The sequence below is a fragment of the Coptis chinensis genome, chromosome 7, assembly GCF_015680905.1.
Source record: "Coptis chinensis isolate HL-2020 chromosome 7, ASM1568090v1, whole genome shotgun sequence".
NCBI lineage: Eukaryota > Viridiplantae > Streptophyta > Magnoliopsida > Ranunculales > Ranunculaceae > Coptis > Coptis chinensis.
This window is the reverse complement of record NC_141462.1, coordinates 74,681,205-74,689,607: the sequence shown is the minus strand read 5'-3', so window position 1 is coordinate 74,689,607 and position 8,403 is coordinate 74,681,205. Positions and strand designations below refer to the sequence as shown.

At 34.9% G+C, this 8,403-nt stretch overlaps 1 long non-coding RNA gene across 1 annotated transcript; it reads right to left on the bottom strand.

Annotated features, from left to right (window-relative positions):
- Positions 1-7,421: 7,421 nt before the first annotated feature.
- On the bottom strand, positions 7,422-7,990 carry LOC147488850 (uncharacterized). The gene is made up of 3 exons (XR_015202209.1): positions 7,892-7,990; positions 7,685-7,774; positions 7,422-7,457 (listed from the first exon to the last, which is right to left on the bottom strand). It is a non-coding gene; the product is annotated as an uncharacterized LOC147488850 (long non-coding RNA).
- Between the last annotated feature and the right edge of the window lie 413 nt (positions 7,991-8,403).

Genomic DNA, 8,403 nt, shown 5'->3' with positions numbered 1-8,403 from the left:
CAATCATCTTGACTCATTTCCCATGCAAAAATGGTGTCTTTAGTCACTTAATCAACTTCAAGTCCTGAAATACACAAAAACACGTAAATAGTACTAACTCTCATTTATTGTAAACATAATTGGCCTAAACGTAATAATATTAAGAGGTTAAAACTACAGTTTTGGGTGCTTATCAAGTTTGAAGTTTTATGGGTTGAAGTTCATCCTAAATCTTAAGATGGGAGGAATGATTGATGAGTGAAAACAAGAACTTTTTAACTTTTCTTATTCATTTTTTTCTTCTATTTTCTAATGAAGGTATGGAAAGACTAGTGTTTAAAGAAAGGAAAGCATTGAAAACATGAAGTTGTAGGATTAAAACATGAAGAATGAAGAGGAAATGAGATAACTTTATCATTCAAGCCACACTCATTGATAATTTCAATGAGAACTAGGTTCTTGATATTTAATGACAAGACTTGTAAAGACAAGTGATTGGAATGAAAAGATTGAAAACAACAAGTATTAAAACAAAGATTTAAAACAAGTATTGAAATGAAATGAAAACAAGAAAACAAAAAAACAAGATAGATTGGAAATAAGGAAATAACAATACAAGAAAATAAAATGCAATAATGTAAATCTACTTAAGAAAATATGATATAATTGATCCTGAATTTTTGGGTTGTCAAACCAAAAATTAGATAATGCTTTCTTCCCACTTTTTTGCTTTTATACTCCTACTTTTATAATGATCGATTTGTCGTCTTCCTCTACAATCAAGACATCTCATGCTTTTTCTTTTTACTTTTCCTTTATACTTTTGCTTTGCTTTTTCTCTATCTTTTGATCAAGCTAGGTTTTGAGCAAAGTCTTCTTTTATTGATAATGTCATCCATCTCTAGTCTTTTGAGTTAAAAGGAAATGACTTTTCAGTCTTAAAGGTTTGAGTCCTTGACTTTTGACCTTTGACTTTGACATATGACTTTTTAAACACTTTTTCATAGCAGTTTGAGTTTTTCATAAAAGCTTAATAAAGCCTTTTTTTTATTTAAAATGCATCTTTTATGATAAGTGATCTAAAATGGCTTCAGTAACTTTTGTAAAAGGTAAAAGCTATGAGTTATCTATTTATTATGTGTAACAAAGTCGAGTAATAGTTAAATAGATTAGTATACCAACTAATCGATGATCTTGACTAATATCAGGTGAAGGGATCACCGATGTTGTCTAACTTAACTCCACTATCGGTTGGAGAATTAGATGGTTTTATCCCCAATTTTCTTGCTTCATGTAAAAATCCAACACATACTTTCTCTGATTAAGAAATAGGCCCCTTTTTAATAGGCAATTTTGATCCCTAGAAAGTACTTCATAATGCCCGGATCCTTGATGGCGAACTTCAAAAGTAGATCCTTGAGCTTAGAAATCTCGATATGGTCATTACTAGTGATAACTATGTCATCAACATAAATATAATAATATAATAACAACAACCAAGCGGACTTGCTAGATTTAACAAATAATGAAGGATCGGCATCACTCCGCTTAAGACCGGTCATCACTAGAACGAGAATTGAGCTTGGCATACCACGCTTGTGGAGACTGCTTGAGTACATAGATGGAGTTTTTTAACTTGTATACTAATCCAACCTTAGCCTCCTTCGGATGTCGTTCAGTGGAATGCTCATATACACTTATTCTTTAAGATCACCGTGCAAGAATACATTTTTTTAACATCCATCTAAAATAATTTCCAATGTGATGTATGTATGGCTAGAGATACAAGAACTCCAAATGTGCTCATCTTAGCAACTGGTGCAAAAGTCCCCTTGTAGTCTTGCCCATATGTTTGAGTGAATCCCCTTGTAATGAGTCGAGTTTTAGACCTCTCTAAAGAACCATCACTAATGAACTTGTTTACGAACACTTGGCGACAATAAATTGTTTTCTTTCCATAAGGTAGCATAACAATCTCCTAAGTTTCATTCTCGTCTAAAGCATGAAATTCTTCTTGCACTGCCATTCTCCAGACTGGACTAGAATTGGCTTCTCTAATGTTTTTTTGTTCTTGCACATCATCAACTACACTTAAGAAAGCATGATGAGATGAAATGATATTGACATATGTTATATACTCATGTAGATGATATGAAACATCATGCAATGAATAAAAATTCTAATGGATCACTGGAGAATAACTTTCTCTATCAGATTTGTAGTAATCCTTGAGAGTCACTAGAGGTTGTCTCTCTCTTTCAGATTGTTGAGAAACCTGAGGAGCTTGAGGGGCTCGGGTAAGGCTGCGCCCTCAATATGGGTAGTAACGAGAACAATTTCTTCAGCAATAACATTCACTTCAGCAGGAACAATGATTTCTGCAGCAGGTTCAGCCCCAATAACTTCTGCAGTAGGTTTAATAGCTTCAGTAACTACTGGGAGAAGTGCCAAATCAGATAAGCACTCCCCCTGGGACCGATTCCCAGGCTTAGCTAGAGCTTGAAAGAAAGCTTCAGATTCCACAAAACGAAAATCACGAGATACAACCAGTTTTCTTGTCATTGGATTATAACATATATAACCTTTATGTGTGGAAGAGTAACCAAAAAAGATACATCGAGTAGCCCGAGCATCGAATTTATCTCGATGGATTGATTGCTGATGTACATAACATACACCGAAAACTACCATAAATGAGAAAGATCCAGCCCCTTAGTTTTGAGAACTTCCAATGGAGACTTAAAATCAAGAATCAGATTAGGAAGAAGGTTAATCAAATATGCAGCAGTTAAGACGCCATGAGACCAATATTGCTTAGGAACATTCATGCCAAGCATAAGAGCACGAGTGGTCTTGAAAAGGTCTCTATTTTTTTCTTTTAGCAACACCATTCTGCTGAGGTGTGCCAACACAGCTTGTTTGATGAATTATCCCCTGGCTACAAAGATACTTAGGTAATAGTCTGCACGTCCTTTGGCAAATACCATTGTTAGATCTAAACATCTTGAGTTTAGCATTAAACTGATTAGTAACAATCATATGAAAGTCTTTGAAAGCAGACACAACCTCAGTCTTGGATTTCAACAAATATATATAACCAGGTAACACGGGATTTATCATTAATAAAACAACACAAAATACGTATAGCCATCATATGAATTAATAGGAGAAGGTCCCATACATTAGAGTGAATTAACTCAAACAATTTATTATACATAGTGTGTGAGTTTGAAAAGGGTCAACGAGTTTGTTTAGAGAATTGACAAACATCATGATCACAAACTTCATTAGAGTTCATAGAAACAAACAAAACAAATTGGACAGGACACGACTTGATGGATGCCCAAGTTTTTTATGCAAAATACGACTCTCAACTAAATCACTAGCTTGACACACCTTCTTATGAGAATTCAACAAATATAGCCCATTGAATAAATTCCTTTACCAATCTTCCTCTTTGACTTTTCGATCACGAAGGCGATGAGAGTTAGGGGAAAAATGACACCACAATTTAAGGAGTTTGTAATTTTTCCAACGGATAAAAGTTGAGCGGGGAATGACAAAACAACAAGAGCGTCATTATTGGGATTTTGAGATTAAAAAAATTTACTTGACCACTACCTAGAATAGGAGCGGTGGATCCATTTGCCATGAAGATATTATGTTTCCCTGTCTTGGGTACATAATTATGGAGCGAGATGAAAAGCAATCAGCCATATGATGTTAGCCCCTGAATCAATTATCCATGAATTACTATTTTTACGGCATAGTAAAATAAAGCGTGTAAATTACGCCGGATGAGTTGAAGCGGACAAACCTTTGCTAAATAGATTTGGACTTAGTAAGTTGTTGGAGAATTTGACTCAACTGATAACTAATATATGAGTTGGAGATTGATGTCTCAACATCTTGTAAGCGTGATCTTTCTTGGGCCGGTTCCCTTTTTAAGGTGCGGGTGCAATTCCCAACAACGGTCCTTGGTATGTCTATTTTTTTCCACAATGATCACAGTGTGGTGGTTCCCTTTTCCCCCCTGGACTTCTTTCAAAAACATTCTCTGCAAGAAGAACGAGAGGACTTCGAGAGATTGAAGACTTCAACTCGGAGTTCATGGTTTTCTTCATTGTTTCCTCTCGCTGAATGGTTGCACAAACAACAGCAAGTGATGGAAGAGTGCTTTCCATTAGAATATTGCTCTTCAGATTTTCATATTATGGTTTTAGACTATGAAACAAGGCAAAGATTTTATCCTCTTCAGCCCGTTTCAAAAGTGTCTTAACATCTATGGCGTGTGGGCGATATATGTTTAATTGATCCCATAATTTCTTCAGATTCCCAAGGTGTTTTGTAAAGGTTTTTTCACATTCTTGCAAAGAACCGATTAAAAGTTGAAGTTCAAACACACGAGCAAAATTGTTCTTGTTTCCGTATAAATCTTCAATCGAATCCCACATCTCCTTTGCAGAATCAGAGAAAGTAAAAATGCCAGCAATAGTTGACTCAATCGAATTGAGCAACCAAGATCGAACAAGTTGATCATTAGAAACCCAATTCTCATATTCGGCATCATTAATAGCAGGACACTCCTTTAATTTGCACCATCAATAAACCCTAGTTTCCTTTTTTCTGCCCAGAGATAAAGTAACAGGCTTAGACCAAGGTATATAATTTGTTCCATTCAAAAGAATTGAAGATAACTTCCAACCAGGATTAGATTCAGTCTCTATAGTTACAACATACTTTAGATTTGGATTCAGGTCTGTCATAGCAAATGTTTCTTTTGTTTGAAGTTAAGTAAGAAAAGATTGATTAAGCGCCCCACTCTGATACCATGTAATAAATAATGGAGAGTTAAAAAGATGGCACACAAGATGTATAGTGGTTCGGAGCCATTGCGGCTTCCTACGTCCACAGGAGAAGAAATGTGTTTATTGCTTAATAGATATCTAAGGTTTATTACATATATATATACTTCTATAAAAAGTAGCTACTTAAGTTAACTTAAAATAAGTATGTAGGTAAAACTTCACTTAGAAAATGAATTCAACCCCATTGTTTTGTGGATATGATATACTCACTATAAATATCATCTCTATAAAATTTTAGCTCATTTGAAAACCCGACAAAAAATTATTGTTAAAACTCGACATTTCTAGACTGTTAGATTTATTTTTAATGATGACAACAATTTTTATTTATGTTAGAGGCTTCCAAATGAGTTGAAATTTTGTGGAGATGATTTTTATGGTGAATACTTCATAACCACAAAAAATTAGGTATGAATTCATTTTCGAGGTGAAGTTTTACTTACGTACTTAGTTTAAGTTAACTTAAGTAGTTAAATATATATATAGTTTTCTAGCTTCCCCTAAGAACTTAAGCTAATTAGCTTTACCTTACCAAAAGTTTCATCGATAGGCTTATCCCCATGACCACGGAAGATCCAAGTCAACTCAAGTTGACTGTGTTCTTCCCCATGAAAAGACATTTTACATAAAGGCATTGAGGTCTTTTCATGGGGAAGAACACAATCAACAGGTTATTAACTTGGATCTGCGATGGATTAGTGGGTGGAACTTCGGGCGGGTTGGGTCGAGTTGAGGCATAACCCGAGCCTAACCCGAAGTTTCAAATGCTTCAACGATCCGAGGACCAAGCCTTAGTCGGTCCTTGAATTTTTGGCCCAAGCCCTAGCCCAACCAATTCGGATTAGGTCGGGGTTATGTCGGGTTGGTAAAATTTCTAGGGTTTTTTGGAATTAGGAGGTAAAAAACACCAAAATTGAAATCTTTTAATGAAATCAAAGAGATTTGATTGTTTGAAATGGATTGATTACATTATTCTCTCTAAAATAGAGATTCTCAATCTTATTTTTTACAAGAATAGAATGATTGAAAGATATACGTGTATATATATATGCACCCGGGCTTGGGTTTTTCGGTTTTTTGATATTCTAACCCGAGCCCAACCCAAAACTGAGTCGGGTTTTGATTTTACTAACTCAAGTCCAGATGACATGTTAGCCGGGATCAACAAAAAATTGGATTTTTAGTCCATCGGGGCTTAGGCTAACCCGACCCAAGTTCCACCCACTAGTCGTGGTCATATAGATAAAACTTTGGGGAGGAGGAATATGCAGAGTTTGTTACCTTTCTACTGTGTCTGTGGTGTAATGCTGAGAAGAAGAAATAGGCTAAGATTATGAGTTTTGTTCTATTTTATTGATTATTTAGGCTATTACATTTTGCGAGTTGAGCGGTTTGTCGAGGGATTTTCAATGTTCTGTTTCTAGTTTTGAAACTTTCTTACTAATTTTGAGAATCGGCTTTCTTTTTTATGTTGGATATTATATGCATGTTATTTGTGAATGAATGTTTCTAGACCTTAAGAAGTCCCATATCTACTGTGGAATTATTGGCTGGTCGGAATGTGCATCATGTCATGACTAACTAAGTATTACTTTTGTTAGTAAGAGTAACCTAGTAATTGTAATAACAAAACCTATTAAGATTAGAATGTGAACTCGTGTAGGGCGAGGAGGGAAGTAAATCTCTTAGGTCATGTGTAATAAGAGAAGAGAAAATGAGGGAAGGCGGCTAAGGAGAAAAATAGTTAAGAACGGAGGCTCTAGTTTCACTGAAGCAGAGATTAGGCTATGCAGCATTATTTTGAATCAGAGAGATTGTTGTTTATTATTCATTTTCAAGTTACTATTCCTTTTTATTTACTATTCAGTGAAGTGAACTCAGTAGTGAACTAGGTTGTGAACTCGGTACTATTCAGTGAACTAGGTTACACTACACCATAACAGGCTATTACTAACGGCAAAAAACCGTTGCGAATAATTTTCGCAACGCTTTTTAAGCGTTGCAAATATGGCGTGGGTAAAGTGTTGGAAATATTTGCAACGGTTAAAAAGCATTGCAAACCAAATTTTCCAACGGTTATTAACCGTTGCAGAGTGACAATTACTAACGATTAAAAAGCGTTGCAAACCAAATTTTCCAACGGTTATTAACCGTTGCAGAATGACAATTACTAACGGTTAAAAAACGTTACATAGTTTGATTTGTAACGATTATTAATGGATGCTTTAATATTTATTTTTTGCTTTGCAACGGTTGTAAACCGTTACTAATGTGTTGATATAGTAAAAAATTATTTTAATTTTTTCCTACTCTAAACCTACACCTCCTGTGGTTTCATATAGAAGTAAATAAAATTACCAAATGTTTTTTCATACCATTTGACAAGTAAAATAAACACAAGCAAACACTTGAAAACAAATATTATAGTCATTGAACCATATATATAACTTCAAAAGAGTTTTGAGGGTTACAAATTCAAATTTACTAAGGGTTACAAATTTCTATCGATTTTCCAAGCAATCCCGAATCTTCAAAATACAATAACAAGCATTAGTGGACGATATAGCTTCACTTTCAATAGAAATCCTAGTGCCGCTCCACAAAGCCCATCTAATTCCAAAAAAATCACAAAACAAATAATGAACTTCGGAAAAACAATCATACTAATTAAATACTTGACCCCCTCCCCTTCCTTAAAGATAGAGCATTTGTTGCCTACTCCCATATCTCGACGACATAAACAATGATTACATAAAATCGGTGCATAAAAAGAAAACCTTATAGTAACTCAACGAGTTGAAAATTGAGAAAATGGAGAGTGGGGTTTAAGTTTTTACCTTGACGAGGAGCTTGAGGTGAGCATGACTCATCAAATTGGGAAGCAATTCTTTTGGCCTTCTTGTTTTTCCCTTCATAAAATCGATACCCTACACAATACACCGAACGACAACAAATAGATGTTGTAGCAAATAGATGAACTATATCAGATTATAGGATTTACAGAAAAGGCACCCATGCCTTTATATGTTAAGAGTTCCACTTACCTCTAGTTGAAGTTCTCTTTTCCTCTATGTAAACTCAACAATCCCCGAAAGTGATATGTGAGGCTTTCATAATCACATGATCAATTAATCAGATGAGCGAGCAAATAAGAATAACATGTATAAGCAAGAACAAAACTATCGTAACTTCCTTTGTATAATTTGGATTAGTACAAGGTAAATTGGGTTTGAAACATAATTAAATTACCTACAACTAACATTTAGACCATGAAAGCAAGTTCTTAACAGAAAATTCACAGAATGCGACCAAACACAGAACTTGGTCAGAAAAATCCTGACGGGCCTCTTTATATTAAAACAGTCTTAACTTATTGTGTAGATATTGAAACGAGGTGAATCCAACTGTATTGGAAAGAAGACTTGCAGATCTAAAAATCTTATTCCAGCCCTGAGACCTCATTCCCAAGCATGATTTTTCAGGACTCTTCTGAACCGACCCCAGAAAACTAAACCAAGAAAACTACCGCTTACATACTATATTATCAATTCATCTT